Source organism: Phacochoerus africanus, chromosome 7 (assembly GCF_016906955.1).
Source record: "Phacochoerus africanus isolate WHEZ1 chromosome 7, ROS_Pafr_v1, whole genome shotgun sequence".
In the NCBI taxonomy this organism is placed as follows: Eukaryota; Metazoa; Chordata; class Mammalia; order Artiodactyla; family Suidae; genus Phacochoerus; species Phacochoerus africanus.
The window spans coordinates 16,567,505-16,584,232 of NC_062550.1; the positions used below are offsets into that span (position 1 = coordinate 16,567,505).

At 43.9% G+C, this 16,728-nt stretch overlaps 1 long non-coding RNA gene across 1 annotated transcript in view; it reads right to left on the reverse strand.

Moving 5' to 3' along the window:
- LOC125131653 (uncharacterized) overlaps positions 1-12,676 on the reverse strand; it is a 113,817-nt gene extending 101,141 nt beyond the window's left edge. Inside the window, exons 1-2 of the long non-coding RNA XR_007136005.1 lie at positions 12,553-12,676; positions 11,853-11,962 (exon numbers count right to left, since the gene is read on the reverse strand). This is a non-coding gene — a long non-coding RNA (uncharacterized LOC125131653). The remainder of the gene's footprint in view (positions 1-11,852; positions 11,963-12,552) is intronic.
- Positions 12,677-16,728: the final 4,052 nt, after the last annotated feature.

The window sequence follows — 16,728 nt, forward strand, 5'->3', positions numbered from 1 at the left end:
AAGCTTTTCAAGTGCAGATGGCACGCTCGCCAAGACAGATTACACACGAGGCTCTGGAACAGGTCTCAGTAAACATAAATTGATTGAAGCAATGCAGGGTATGGTTTCTGACCACGGCAAAATAAAATGCAAAGTAAAATCCAGTAAGGTAGAAAGAAGAACTCCAAATATTTAGAAATTAGTTAACAACATACTTCCAGATAAAGCAATGGGCAATAATAATAATAATAATAATGTACGGGAAATGAGAAAATATTTTGAAATGAATAAAAATAATACATCACAACTGGAGAAACATGGCTCAGAGAGAGATCTATAGATTTAAATGCTTACATTATAAGAGAAGATGAGTATATTAATTTGTCGAGGCTGCCATAACAAAATGTCACAGACCGAGTGGTTTAAACAACAGCAATGTATTTTCTCATGATTTTGCAGACTAGAAGTTCAAGATGAAGGTACTGGCGGGAACAGGTTTCTTCTAGGGGTCTCTCTCCTAAATTTATAGATAGCCATTTTATCTCTATGTTTTCACATGGTTTTTCCTCCGTATCCTTTTGTGTCCTAACTTTCTCTTCTAATAAGGACATTAGTCATGTTGGATCAGGGCCCACCTTAACTACCTCATTCAATCTTAGTCACTTTTTTAAAAACCCTTGCTCCCAATAGTCACAGTCTGAGGTTAGGACTTCAGCATGTGACTAGGACTTCAACCTAAGAATTTGGGGGAGGAGTTCCCATCATGGCTCAGCAGAAGCAATTCTGACTAGCATCCTTAACTCAGTGGGTTAAGGATCCGGCGTTGCCGTGCGCTGTGGTGTAGGGTGCAGACACAGCTCAGATCTGGTGTTGCTGTGGCTGTGGCATAGGCCAGCGGCTACAGCTCGGATACAACCCCAGCTAGAATTTGGGGGGAGACACAATGAAGCCCATAACAGAAGGCCTGAAGTCAATGACCCAATGTCCCAACTTTAAAAAATTAAAAAATAATAATAAGAAGAAGACTACAGGAAACTTAGAAGGAAAGAAATAGTAAAGATAGGAAAAGAAACCCATGGAGATAAAAACAAGTGAGAAAATTAACAAAGCCAAAAGTTGAGTTTTTGACCAAAAAAACAAAATTGATAAGCTCCTTAAAAGACTGGGTGGGATAAAAAGAAAGAGAACACCAAGTAGGAATATTAGAAACACAAGCGGGATTACCATCATAGATCTGACAGACTCAAGAACCGTAATGATGGGATTTTACGAGTAACATGATCCCAACGAATTTGGCAACTTAACGGGACAAATTTCTTTAAAAGTACAACTTAAAACTGACACAAGAAGAAACAGAAAATAGGCAGTCACAGACCTACTGAAGAAATTAAATGCATTTTCAAAGAACTGCTAACAAACAAAACTCCAGTTTCCTGGTGTCAGTAATGCAATATATCAAACACCTAAGGGAAAAAAATCACTAATCTCATACAAGCTTTTTCATAAAATATGGACAGAAAAGGCACACTTCTCAATTCATTTCATGACGCCGGCATAACTCTAAGGCAAACTCTGACAAAGACAGCACATAGAAGAATACTATAGACCAATATTCCTTTCACCACAGATGCAAAATTCTTAACAAAATATTACCAAGTTGAATACAGCAATGCAGAGAAAAAGAATACATCATGTTCAAGTGAATTTATCTCCGAACTGCAAGATGTTTTAACATTTAAAAAGTAATCCATGCAATTCAACACATTAAGACAATAAGAGAAAAAAAGTATAAATTTTAAAGATTCAAACAAAGCACTTGACAAAATTCAATTCCTTCATGATTAAAAATTCTCAGCAAACTAGGAGTAGAGGGAATTTTTCTCAGTCTCATAAAGGACTTTTTTATTGTTGTCGTCTTTTTAGGGACCGCACCCTCGACTTACGGAGGTTCCCAGGCTAGGGGTCGAATCAGAGCTATAGCCGCCCAGCCTACACCACAGCCACAGCAATGCAGGATTTGAGCTGTATCTTCCACCTACACCACAGCTCATGGCAACGCCAGATCCTTAACCCACTGAATGAGGCCAGGGATCAAACTCGCATCCTCGTAGATACTCATCAGGTTTGTTAACAGCCATGACGGGAACTCCCACAAAAGACATTTATAAAAAGATGATAGCTTACTTTATACTTATATCCCTGAATAGTGAAAGAGCAAAAAACTTGTGCTCTAAGATTCAGAACGGGTTCATTTACACTGAACCACTGTACTAGAAGTCCTACCCATTGTAAAAAGGCAAGAAAAAAATAATACACAAGTTCAGAACACAAGAAGTAAACTGGAGTTCTCTGGTGGTTCATTGGGTTAAGGATCCAGTGTTGTCACTGCTGTAGTAAGGGTTTGATCCTTGGCCTGGGAACCTCTGCATGCCAGGGGTGCAGACCAAAAAAAAAAAAAAGAGTCCCCATCATGGCTCAGCAGAAACAAATCTGACTAGCATCCGTGAGGATGGAGGTTCAATCCCTGGCCTCTCTCAGTTGGTTAAGGATCTGACATTGCCATAGGCTGTGGCATAGGTCACAGATGCACCTCAGATCCCAAACTGCTGTGCTGTGATATAGGCCAGCAGCTGCAACTCCAATTAGACCCCTAGCCTGGGAACCTCCATATGCCATGGGTGCTGCCCTGAAAAGACAAAAAAAAAAAAAAAGAAAGAAAAAAAAAGAAGTAAACTGTATATATCTACAGATGGCATTACTGTATATATAGATAATTATAAGGAATCTACAAAAAGCTCTTAAAGCAATAATCACAGGATATAAGATTATTATATAAAAAGCAAATGTATTTATATATACTAGCAGCAAACAATTACAAAAAGAAATTAGAATTTGAAAAGTTAAATTTGTAAAAGTGTAAAAAACATAAACTACATTGGCATAAATAACTTCAACAAAGGACATCTAAGAGCTCTATACTGAAAACTACAAAATGCTGCTGGGAGAAATGAAAGATGACCTAAATCAATGGAGAGCTGTATCACATTTAGGGGTGGAAACTCCCAGCAGTGTTAAGATATCGACTGTCCCCAAGTTGATTCGCAGGATCAAGGCAATCACAACAGTAATCGCTCCTTGTGTACTGTTTCACAGAAACTGACAGGCTCATTCGAAATTCACATCCAACTCAAGCTGGAAAAGAATTCACTTAGAGGAAATGGTACACAACTTTGGTAGAAAGGTCTGCCAGCTTCTTAAACACTAAGCATACATCTGCAAAACCTCTGAAGTGTCTGAGCTTCTACTGTCCTTCAACCTAAAAAGTCCACCTGCCACCGCTCCTTGGATGCTGGCAGAGGTCATGCGACTTGGGTTAGAGACAAAGAACAATGTATTAGTCACAGCTCTGGAAGTAGGCCGAGTATCAGCCAGTGCTGGCCTCCCAAGTCCCCACCACAGGGGGACGTGAAGAGGACCAGGTGACACTGCACACATAGTGCGTGGCATTCCAGGAGAGGGACCCTTTAGGAAAGCCCTTAGGGAACCCAACTCTTTTCTAAACTGCAGTAAACCTGCCTGACCTTTGCCCAGGAAGGAGACGTTATCTTTATTCCACTAGACAATCCACAAAACTGCCCCTTGCTCTGGAGGGAGACATACCATCTTCTAAGACTGTTCACAATACAAACATCTGTGACAAAACAGTCCGGGGAGAATGCAGTCGGTGAACCTGCTTGTCAGATGCACATAAACGTGAGAAATCATGTTGTCTCCCAACACCACCTCCCTTACAGAGCCAGCAATTTTACTCGCAGGTATTTACCCAAGAGAAACAAGACTCTATTTGCCAAAATGCTTGTACGAGAATGTTCAAAGCAACTTTATTTGTAATTGTCGAGATCTGGAAACAGCCGAGGAGTCCATCAATAGGACGATGGATGTGCAAAGTGCGGAATGAAGTACCATGAATGCAGTAACACGGGGCAGCCTCAAAAGCATTGTCCTGAGCGTACGCTTACACAAAAGAGCCCAAACTATACTAATCCATTTATAAAAATTTTAGAACAGGCAAAACTAATTTACAGTGGAAAAAGATCAGAACAACGGTTGCCTGTGGGAGCAGGGAAGGCCTGAGAAGAGTCATGAGGGAGTTTTCTAGGGTGATGGTAACGTTTTATATCTTGATAGAGCACTGGGTTACACATTCCTCAAACTCACTTAATGGTCCGCTTAAGATTTGTGCATTTCGTTGTATGTAAAATTTTATCTCAAAAGGAAAATTTTTAAAAGAACCACAAACATTAAACTCTAGTTAATGGCGTGTATCCAAAGGATTTAGGCAAGACTGGACTGATGTCTGCAACTTACTGCGAAACGCATTAAAAAAATAGGCTGATGGATGGATAGACAGATAAACGGTGAAACAACTATAGCAAACTATGAATTGTAACATCTAGTGATATGTTCACTGCTCAGTTTAACCTTTTCTGTATGTTTGAAACTTTTCATAATAATTACTGGGGGGGGGGATTAAAAGATCAGTATGCAAGTAACCAAGAGAGAGGGGGGAAAAAAGGGACCTCAATTCTATTCGACTCCACAACGTAAACCCACAACTGTTACGTGCTGCTTCTTCCTTATGAATGAAACTAAGCCAAGCTGCTCCTGTTCCCCCATCAACCCCACATTTCCTCACCCTTGCCTGTGTTTATGTTGTTTCCCCATCTGTAAAACTCATTCCCACTGAGTTTTCATGAACCATCCCCACCAAATTTATTAGCAGAAAATCCAATTCTCTTCCCCTCAGTGGCTCCTCCTTTACATTGTCCAAGAACCCCAGGGACTTCTACTGTCCAGAAGGCTGTCATTCTGGTTTCCCACCCAAGCAGACAGAGAGCTAGGGACTGATCAGTCTTCTACCACCATGGTGCCACAGAAGACTGGTCCTACAGGTCCAATCCTTGCTGCTACGGCAACTCACTGTGCTCACGGAGGTTCTTAGCTACTCAGGGTTAAGCTCTGAAATGCCGAGGTTTATAAGATGGGAACGCGGAGCCTGAGCTTTTTAGGCTTATTTGATGTCTAAACCCTCTCAGCAGTACTGAGTCAGGATGGCTTATGACATCTGCCAGCTCTTGGTCCCAGGACAGTGGTCTCTCTTCCCTTGAGGGTGAAGCAGCTTTCCTATATACCTTCAAAACACAAAGAACCTGATGACACCCTTTCCCCAAACTGTGGGGCTATATATCACGCTTCTAAGTGAGTAATACCCATCATAGTACTACTACTAATAATAATAGTAGTAATAATGGTTAATAATAAGAGTTCTCGGTGACTCAAAAGTGATTTCACCTTCCAGAGAAACTTTTCAAGTGATTGTGAGATGCCCACACTCACCCCAGCGGGAAGAATTGGAGGGAGGGGGGGAAAGGGAGGGACCCCTGATTCCAAAAGCAATTCTTATTCACCTCTCACACTGAAAAATAAATTTTAAAACACACACCATCTTAGCCTCTGCTGGAGTATTCCAATACTTACATATGTATATGTTCACGTGGATGTTGATGTCACGGTGATTAATAAAACACAAATGAATGCAAAGGCACTGCTAATTCACAGGGACCTTTGTCGTTTCCTGTTTCTCAAGAAATGGGTATCAAAAGTCCAGCAGCTGTCAAGCACGGGTGTGGAGGTGAGAAGGAGTGAGAGTGATGCACATTTTAGGATATGAGCAGAGTGGTTATCCTCATAACGTTTGTGCCATTCGGCTCACAGGATTCCCCTTATTTCATCTCATATTACTACTTCCTCATGATGTTTGGAGCCTCGACCACGTACCAGGCAGTGTACTGAGGTACCTACAGTGGTGGAAAAGCTAGACACATGGCCTGACTGCAAGAAGCCCAAAGGCCAGCTGAGGCAGCCCCAAATTAGCCATCAGAATACGCGAGGCCAGCGCCTCTTTAGGGAAAGATACGGTGCTGAGGGAGCCTTGCCAAACAGAGGAGGATCCAGCAAGGCGTCACAAAGAGCCGTATTTAAGTTCAGGCCCGAAGGATATGCAGGCGTTAGCCAAGCAAAGCCTAGAGGAAAGATAACCTGTGGCGGACAGGGGGCAGGGCTTGGGTTAAGGCCGGAGAGGCGAGCGGAGGAAGGGAAAGGCGGAAGCCCCGAAAGGAGCCCCGTCAGGCCAGGGAGCTGTGGTGTCCTATTGAGGGAGAGGGGAAGCGATGGAGTTGGAGAGGGAGACAGTGGCCTGACCACGAGGCGCCTTCAGAGCCATGCTGAATGGGAGAAAACTAAGCTCCAGAGGTTACCAGGAAACTGGCTCAAGGGCATAGAGCAAATGAGACACAGAGTCAGCCTGGACTCCTGCCTCTCCGGTTTTAAACCTAAATCTGCCCGATGACTTTCCTAAGATAGATCTAAGGGTGCATTTCCCCCCACAGGAGGCTGACATGCAGGGGACCTGAGCCCAAGCCCCTACCATCGACCAAGCACACACAGGAGGCGAGAGCACGCTGGTCCTTATCACCCACCTGGGACCGTCCAGGCTAATTAATCATGGTGACAGCTCCCTGGATGCAGTCAGAAGGATTATTTTTTTCCTGAATGCTGCTAGTTTAACCTGAGGCAAGATTTCACTATGCGACACCACGACGAAGCCTTGCTGAACATGATGAATGTCTTTTGGAAAAGAATAACATTTTGATAAAGGCCCTTCCAATCAGCCTCCAGGTTGGAATAGAGTGGTTTTCCTTGCCTGTTTTCACAGTCATCTTACAAGAAAGCCAGCTTTATCTCTGGACTCTGAAATCGACTAACCTAGGGAGGCCTTTTATGATTAAAAATCAAATAAATAACTTGCCCTCGTCTCTGACTTTTCATGAGTAATTGTGGCTGGAGCTGCCATTTAGATTCCCATGTTCTTCCAAAGCCCTGTGTGTCTCTCTCTCATTTTGGTTTTTGAGTCCCCAACAGCCCCTGAAGAGCATGATTGGGGTTGAAGCTATAAACAGAGCTTCTCCATCGCCCAAAAAACAGATGTTGTACAAGCTTTGGAGGCTTTTTGCTGCACATTGTTATTGTATCCCAGTTTTTTGGCATTACATGTGACCTTTTTCTAATTCATATGACTCCATTTTCTTGCTTGAAAAAATGCTTCCTGAAGCAAAGAGGGAGGAGAAAAAGAAAGAGACGGCCACGAGGAGGAGGAGGCAGAACAGGGACTTCGGGGAGGCCTTTGGAAACCTACTCATGGGGAGAGGAAGATCCCCCCTTTGGTTGCAACCATGGAGGTGCTGCCCACCCCAGCAGTGTCACCTTCCATAACGTGAATTCCCCTTAGTAGCGACAGCAGGAGACAGGGATGCAGGAAGCAGCTCAGCTGGGCAGGTCCAGTGAAAGCCGACACTGGCAGCAGACAATCCTCCTCTCTAGCCCAAACTCGGGGCTTCCACCTGGCTGGCCAGCTGTACTGGTCATCGCTGCAAATGCAGATTCCAAGGTGGGAGAGCAAAAATAGATGTCAGGAGTCGAGGTACAGGGTAGGGTTCTGCAAATCAGCAAAGTCAGGACAAAGTGATGGGTCAAGACTGAACGGGGCTACTAACTTGTCTGCCTACATGAGGGGATTAGCAGGACTTAGACCATATATGCTCACAGGTATATGTGCATGAGCGTGCGTGCACGCACACACACACACACACACACACACACACACACACACAGGGATATATAAAAGTGCCTAAAATATAATAACCAGCTAAAACATTCTGTGATTTACTAAGGATTGGACTGAGCCTCTCTTTAATTGTATCTGCCCCCCACCCCCACCCCCCTGCCACTTCTGTTTACTATTTCCTTACATCATAGACTACTGCTACGTGTCATTACTAGCAGGTGCTTTAAAAAAAAAAAAAAAAAAAAACTTTGAAAGCTAAAAGGGAAACAAGACCTTAAACAGGTACATATTCTTTATCCCAATAATTCCACTCTTAGAGTAAGAATTTACACTAAGGATATAACTGAATGTACCCAAAGATTCATCTACAAGAGGACTGCTATAGACCCAATGTTTGTATTCTCTCAAAATTCATCTGTTGAAAGCTAATCCCCCGTGTATGGTATTTGGAAGTTGGGGCCTTTGGGAGTGATTAGGTCATGAGAGCGGAGCCCTCCTGATGGCATCAATCCTATAAAAAAAGCCTGAGAGAACGCCTTGCCCCTTCCACCATGTGGGGTCACAAGAAAAAGTCAGAAATCTGCAAACCGGAAGAGAGTTCTCATCAGAATCCAACCAGCTGAGTGCCTGATCTTGAAGTTCCAGCCTCCAGAATGAGAAGAAATGGATTTCTATTGTTTATATGCCACCCAGTCTATGGTATTCTGCTATAGCTCCCCAAATGGACTAAGGCAAATATTAATGGCAAAGGAATTTATAATAGAAATATCCAACAATACCAGATTAGCTAAATGATGGTACATCATAGAAATCAAATCTCAAGTTATTAAAAATTACATTGTTGGAAAACACTAATTCATTTAAGCAGGTAAGAAATATTTACTTGGCACCAACAATATATGAAACATGACAAAGTAAAAAAAAAAGCACATTATAAAATTATAGTCATAATATGCTTCATTTTCTTAAAAATTTATAAACACATGTATAAAAATGTCTGAAAGATGGACAGCGAACATTAGTCAATGTTAGATTGGCGGGGCTACAGACCACTTCAGCATCTTTAATTTAGAATGAACACATAGTCATAAAAAAGTAATACGGTATTTTTTCAAGCCCAGTCAACTGGTGAGTTTACCCATGCACAACAGATCTGATGTGAATGAATGCCTATCAAGATTTTGATATTTAATGCTCAAGTGTCCTCCAGACACACCATCCTAAAGAGTCCAAATCCCCATAATCTTAAACCTTAGGTATTATTATTTTTAAATCTGCACCAATATGATGCGAAGCAAATGGACAGTCACCCCAGTCTTTAAATCTGCCCTTCCTTGATGTTCTCCACGAGGTTGAACATGTTTTCACATGACCTTCGGCCACATGTGGTTCTTCTGCTAGTGGCAGGCCTGCTCTTGAAGATTACCCTGAATTCCCCCAAATTCAGGAGTGCTTAGATTCTGGACAGCTGAGCCTGAGCAGCCGCCCCCCCCCCAACCCCCATGCAACCTCTCTGCTTCACCCAGGCATTTGTTAGATCATTGGTTCTCAGCCTTGCCTGCACATGCAATGACCTGGGGAGCTTTAAAAATATTGAAGACTGAGTCTTACCTCCAGAGTTGCCGATTTAAGTGGTCTGGGTGCAACCTAGCCATCAGGATTTTTTAAAGCTCCTCAGGTCGTCTTTTTTTAAAATTGAAGCATAGGTGATTTCCAGTGTTGTTTTCAACATTTCAGTGTACAGCAAAGTGATTCCGTTTTATATATATATATATAATACACATATTCTTTTGCAGATTATTTCCCATTATAGATTACAAGATATTGAATACAGTTCCCCAGGTCATTCTAACGTGCACAAAACTGAGAACTACAGCCTCAGAGAGGCTCTGCTAATGGTGTGTGCTAATGAGCATCCTGAGAGGCCGGAAAATGCCTTGCATCAGCAGCCACACCTGCTGTGAAGAGCAGGCCCGACAAAGCCATATACTGAAGACAGAGCTGAGAAGGGAAACAAACATTCACCTCCAGTGTCATCTCATGCATTTCACATATGGACTTGATCAATGTTTGAGCATCTACTAAGACAATAGTAACAGTGCACATTTACGGAACATTTACTATATAGGTCAGGCTCTCTTCTAACCCTTTACACATATGCCTTCCAATAATCCCAGGAGGCAAGTGCTCGTCCCCGTCTTATAGGGGAGGAAACTGGGGCACAGAGGGGTTAAGCCACTTGCTTACAATTGCACAACTATTAAGTAGTAGAGGTGGGATCTGAACACAATCAAGCTAGCTCTGGAGTTGAGGACATAACACCACACACCAGCTGTTGTAAAGGCAGGTGATCCGTCACAGTAAACAGTTAACAGTTCCTGCTTTCACACAGCTTCAAGTTTATTGGAGGATTAAGGGAGCAAATACATAGACACAAGATCTGCAAGAAAAGCACAAGATGCTGTAAGAGAATATCACCATATTCTCATTTCACAGCAGCATTACTCACAATAATAAATGAAACGCAAAAGACAGAAGCAACCCAAGTGTCCATCCATAGATGAATGGATAAAGAAAACGTGGCATATACATGCAAAGGAACACTATTCAGCCTCAAAAAGGAAAGAAATTCTGACACAAGCTACAATGTGGATGAATCTTCAAGACATTATGCTAAGTGAAATAAGCCAGTCATAAAAGGGCAAAAGCTGTATGATTCAACTCATATGGGGTACAGAGTAGTCAAATTCTTAAAGACATCAAGTGTAACAGCGGTTATCAGGGGCTTGGGAGAAGGGAGTGGGGAGCTTTCGTTTAAGTACAGATTCTATGTTGGAAGATGAAAAAAAGTTCTAGAGATGAAGAATGATGATAGCTGCTCGAAAATGAGTGTATTTAATACCACTATTTGAAACATTGGTAAGATGATAAATCTTAAAAAAAAAAAAATGATAAATCTTGTCACCTATACTTTACCACAATGTTTTAAAATAAAAATAAATTTTAAAAGACACAAAGAATATATCAGAAGCCTGAGACTGGGGAGGAAGTCAGGGAGGGTCTGTTTCAGGAGACGACATGTAAAGTGAGACTTGGGGATCAAAGGATCAGCGAAGTGAAGAGTAGAGAAAGGCCATTCGGAACAGAAGGAACCACATGTGCAAGGGTCCTGGGGCAGTAAGAATGCTGCAGGGCAGCCTAGTGAGAAGGGCAGCAGGGTGCAGAGTGAGGCCATGCAGGGCTTCACAGATCACAACAAAGAGCTTGGAATTTATTCTAAATGCCTTGGGAAGCCAGAGATGGATAGTGAACAGGGCCATGACAAGATTTGCTTTTTTTTTTTTTTAGTTTAAATAACTTGAATTACGATTTAACAAGACTTGCTCTTTTTTTAGTTTAAATAAATTGAATTAAAAAGAATCTGATTACTTTGTTTTAAAAAGAGGCAAAATTAGAAAAAGAAATTCAAGGCTTGCTTTATGTTCTTTAAGGCTGTGTCCATCTGCTCTAGGAGAGGGGATTGGAGGAGGACATGTTAGAAAGTAATCACCACTGTCTGAGTGTAGATGATGTCACATTTGGGCTGAGAAAAGTGAGGTTCAGGGAAGTTGAGTACCTTCCCAAGGTCACACAGCACACAGCTCTCAGAACTCTGAACCAAGGACTCTGACTCCATCACTTGCATTGCTTACACTTTGCAGATGTAAAAAAGAAAAAAAGAAAAAAAAAATGAAGGGACACAGGAAAGAAGATACCTCAAAGTCCAGACCCTCTTGACAGAGAAGCACTATTCCATGTCACTGCTCCTCCATGGGTGTTTTGTATTTATAGATATGAAACCAAACAATCTGACTACGAAATGGGGTGGACAAGGAGAAAGACACAGAGATGGAAAAGCAGAACATGAGAAAGGGAAAATTCAGGAAAGGAGCACACCTAGGAATCCTGAAACACCTACTCCTCTGCAGAGAGAGGTCCTCTCTGAGCCAGACATCTGCATCTTTTCTCACCTCGCCTGGATGGATCTCTTACTGCCCAAACCATCCAGGGCTCTTTCTAACACACCTTCTATGCCAGTTCACGCCACCTCTGCATTCGACCCATTGTCAGCCAATTAAGACACGAGAGCCAGAGGCCAAAGGGGGCCCAAGGAGCAGTTTGAGGCTACGCACGTGCTAGGGCAACTTACCCCAAAGAACTTCTGAGGCCCACTGGCAACTTCTCCACAGAGAACAGAAGGAATTGGGCAAACTTCTACAGCTCACGGGGGCCCTCGGGGTGTTGGAGCCTCCTTACTTGCTTGAAAGACATGAATAGGAATAACAAAAAGGACTAATGAACACATCTCTAAAGATTAATGACAAAAAACAAACAAAACCCTAACAGTGCTGAGCCCTCTCTCCCAGGCTGAAGTCATGTTCCAACAAACAGAGCAAAACATCAATTTATTGCAACCCGATGGTCGGACTCCCTGGACCATCCATGTGAAGGAAATAAGGCAAATTCTTTCAAATATAAGAATTTCTGCTGGAGATTTAGCGAAAACAACTTACAGGGGCTCAAAGACGCTATTTGGCTAAAGGTACGGCATAGAATCAGAGAGGATACAGCTGAGAACGATTCTGACAGTTGTCCCTGTACAACCCCTTATCTCAGAGGTAAGAAACTGTAGCATCAGGAAAGGAAGTGACCTGTCCAAGGTCACGTGATTTCTTACTGCCCAAACCAGCCAGGGCTCCTTCTAATATGCTCTCAATACCAGTTTACGCCACCTCATGGTCCCATAAAATGGCAAAAACACTGACCTACACCTGAAACCAAAGTAATCAGCAGCTAAAGCGATTAGACCTGTAACCCCGCCCCCCCACGCCAACTCTAATTGTTTTTACCAAAAACCTGCACATCCTCCAATCATCACGCAGCCTCAACAAGATGTTTGCCCGGGTTGCTTTCAGAGACTTGGAGGCAGCTGCACTCAGTTCCAGCTCCAGTTAGTTAAGACTGATTGAGACCACCAACCCACCGACTGGGCATGCGCCAGTGTCCGCTAGGTGACCTTTTGACGTCAGCGGGCCCCAAACTCCGCCCTAAGAGCTTGAATTATGTCCCAAGCCGAAGCCTGTAGCTTAGCTGCACCTGCGCAGAACAGTGACTCCGCACCTTTTTCTTATTTCCAATCACCTTTCCCCACTTCACCCACGCCTCTGCTTTCTCCCATAAATACCCTCAGAAAAGCCCTTTTGCCTCCCTGGAGGTGAATGTGGAGAACTGTTCTTCCGTCTCCTCCTCGCTTGGCTGTCTGAACGAACTCTCCCCGTTGGGAAACTCAGTCTCCCTGCGAGAACTTTTTTCTTGGTGCAAAACTCAGCATTTCTGTGCTAGAGCTCTTTCCCTTTTGCAAAGATTGGCGTCTCTATGTTAGGCTTGCTGTACGGGGCCAAAGAAACTTCTATCTTTTCATTATTCCTCACTCTAAATTTCTTGAAATGGGAACCTGTTTTTCTGCTTTCACAAATGAAGAAACTGAGGCTTAGGGACGGTGGGTGACTTAGGGAGGGTCATGATCTTACAAGTACCGAGTGAAGATTTAAGTCCACAAAGCTGGGCTGGTCAACGTACTTTCCTAGTACTAGACAATTTTCTGTCTCTCTCGCTCAGTGTCTTTCTAGGGAATGAAAAGTCTATTCGTTAAGTGGGAACCGGAATGTGCTAGTCAGTTGCCTAAGACCTCCCAGCAAGTAAGACATAAAAGTGAGGCCCCCAGCCAGTAGCTGCAGGTCCAGGGTCCCTCCTTCTATACCTGGGAAGTCACAAAGCCTAACCTCTCGGGGAAAAAACCAGCGAGTTACGTCCCGTGAGATAGAATAGGAACAGGGATGAATCAACTCATAGAGGGTGGTGGGTGCCGTGCAAAAAGTTCGGATTTTGAAGGGAGAAAGGCGCCTGACCAGAGTCCTGGATGCCCTGTAGAGGCTAGTTGGTTCGTGGTTTTTAACATTTCTGTGGCTCAATTATTTCAACAACATGGGGTGGTATCTCTCGAAAAAAACTTTTGTCCGACAGAGATTTAGTCCCGCGAATGCTCTGCACACGCGCACGCACGCACACACCCGGCACTCAGCTTCCGTGCTGCGTGCTGTTTATCCGTGTAAACACACCACAACCTCTTTCCAGCTGGACCCCACTTCGCATCTTCCTAACTTCAGTCTCCTTAGAAGTAGAGATAACAAGCAAACCTGCCTCCTGCTGTGAAAATCCAAATTTTTAGAAACCTTCAGAGCAGCGACGAACCCTACGTTCTGTTAACTGGCAGTTACTTTCTATTCGTGTGGATGGAGGCTTTAGTGGATGTCTATGAAGACTCAGTTTTAGACACACCTCAGAAGGGGGAAGTTTGCTTGGAAGCGAGAGGGGGGAACAAGGCACGTGGGAAAGCTGGCAGAGTTTCTTCATTCCAGGTTTTAGTCTGGTGGGGCGATGAGAGGAGGGAGAATGATGGGGGCTTAGGAAGGTGCCAGGCACAGGCGCAACTACTCTGAAGGTCAAGTCTGCAAAGCGAGGTGTGGTGTTGAAGAGAAGCGGCTTCTCCCTGACCCTGCAAAAAAAAAACCAGCTGGGTACTAGTAGCAGCCAGAGGGAAGACCTGACACAAAAGTGGTGGCAACAACTGTAGAAGAAGAGAATTTTCCTAAACTGAGCAGGCACCAGCCAAGAGAAAGGGGCGGTGGAGCCAAAGAAAGTTTACAAAGTGGCCTTCTGAGCTTTGGGCTCCACCCTGCTGTGAGGGGGGGACATGGCTATGGAAGACGATTCGGGCTGTAGTTGTGGATGCTGCGGTAATGCACTCATTACAGGTCTGCCTGCCACAGTTATAGGTGCCCTATATAGATAAAGGGAAGGCTGGGAAAACGTTCCACAAGGATGGGCAAAAGTGTTTCTGATTAACCTAGAATCAAAATCCTTGATAGGAATTATGTCCTTCACGTTAGCCGAGCTGATGATCATTCATTTGGAGGGTGGGGGGAACCAAGGAAGAGAGTTCTCTACTCCCAGCTGCCCCAGTGAACACTTTCAAGCATGAGAGGCTGGAATTACAGCAACGGCATTTCGACAGCACTGAGATTTATGTCTGCCTGGGAGAAGATAATATCCCCGCATTTTTAAACAGTTTTGGTCAGAGGAGAAAAATGTAAAATCTGGTCCCTAGCTAATGAGGCTTGATCATCATTTTATGGCATTCTAGTATGCAATTAAGGTTAGTTTCTTGTGAACTGCCAGCACGCTCAGACTCTTAACAGCCTTATGTATGTCAGGAAGGAAAATAAATAGCCTGATGTTTGTGCTTCATGTGGGGAAATGATTGAGATAAACAGCTTGGGCCTGACAGGTGTGACTTCTTGCGGCTTAACGTGATGGATTTGCCAGTGGCAGCTGGCGCTGATATCACCAAACTGTTGATGGAAGAAAAACATGGAAGATTCTGGCAACTAATATATGTGCCAGAGCCGCCAGGCGGGGTCTGGTGTTTGACTGGGGGCACTCGGACTTCCCAGTGTCTGGGAGTGTGGAAGGAACCAGAACGTACAGATAGGGATTCATTCTGCAGAGAGGGTGGAATCGTAACGGCTCTAGAGGAACTTGGCAATGGGAGCATTGAGGCCTAGAAAGCTCTCCTGGCTACCCAGCTGTTCAGAATTGGACCTTGGGTCTCCTGGCCCCTAACCAAATCTGGGCCCTCTCACCTGTTAGCAATAGGGCCAACTTACTGATACGACGCTGTAGTGAAGGAAAGGGTAGCATTTATTGCAGGACTCCATGCAAGGAGTTCAGGCAGCTAGTGCTTTGAAAGCTCCCAACTCTTGGAAGGCTTTTCAGAGAGAGGTTTTTTAGACTGAAGGAGAGGTGTTGTGGGCAAGTGATTAACCCAAGAACATTCTTTTGATTGGTTTGTGGTGAGGTAATCGGGAATCGACATCATCAGCCTTTGATTCCAGTGGGTCTGGGGTCTAAGTGCTTATGAGCAGGTCAGTTAACATCTTCCACCTGGTATATTTCAGTATCTGCAAAACAACTCAAAGAACGAGCTCGGAATATTATCTATAGTTCTTGAGGAAGTAAAAGTTGACTTGTAAGGGCTAAACTCTTTTTGTCTTGATTGACTCTTCCTTTGTGCGTTTTCTCTCTTAAGTCTTTAGAGCTCAGGGAAGGCCTAAAGTTTCTCTACAAACCAGAGGCAAATAAAGGATCTGGGGGGGGGGGAGGTCTATCCCAGGAAGTCTCCGTAGACCAGCCCTGCTTAGTTACACTACCACGTTATTCTAAACTAGGAACCCTCCAGAATCGGGAACTGATGGGGTCAGGCTCGAAACCTTGGGTTTGGTCCTGCTTTGGCACTTGCTTTACTTCTGGTCACCCTGTCACCCCATTGTAATCCACATTCTTCACCACCACCCCGGAACCTCCTCAAATGCAGACCTGAGCCTCTCTTGCTCCTTGTCCCTCATTTAAAACCCTGTAGTAACTCTCAGCCATCAGGATAAACATGTAAGTGGCTCACAAGGACTTTCACAAACTCTGGCCTGTGCCCTCATCCTCAGCTTTAGAATCCCCACTTCCATCCACCCAAACTCTAGACCCCGGTCATACTGAATAATCTTTCTGCAAAGTGTAGGATTGGCAGATAAGACGAGCAGTGCAGGTTAAATGTATACTCAGAGGAGCAAGGAGTAACTTTCAGCATAAGTGTGTACGTTATCTGACATTCAAAAGATGTTTATCTGATATTCAAGCTGGACTGGAAGCTCTTTAGTTTTATTTGCTGAATCTGGCAGCTTTGCTCCAATTGGACCCTGGCCATCTCACCTCTGGTCATTTTTAAAAAATACCATCCTTTCGCTAGAATGCCAAGCCTTTTCTTCTCTGTCATGGCTTGGCTCACTTAGGGACACCAAGGTTTGATGTTCCCCTTCAATTCTGTAAAGTTATCGCTAGGCTATGGCATCAAGGCAGAAACTGCATTTCTAAGTCCCTGGCATCCAGGCGGGGGCCATGTGACTGAATCTCAC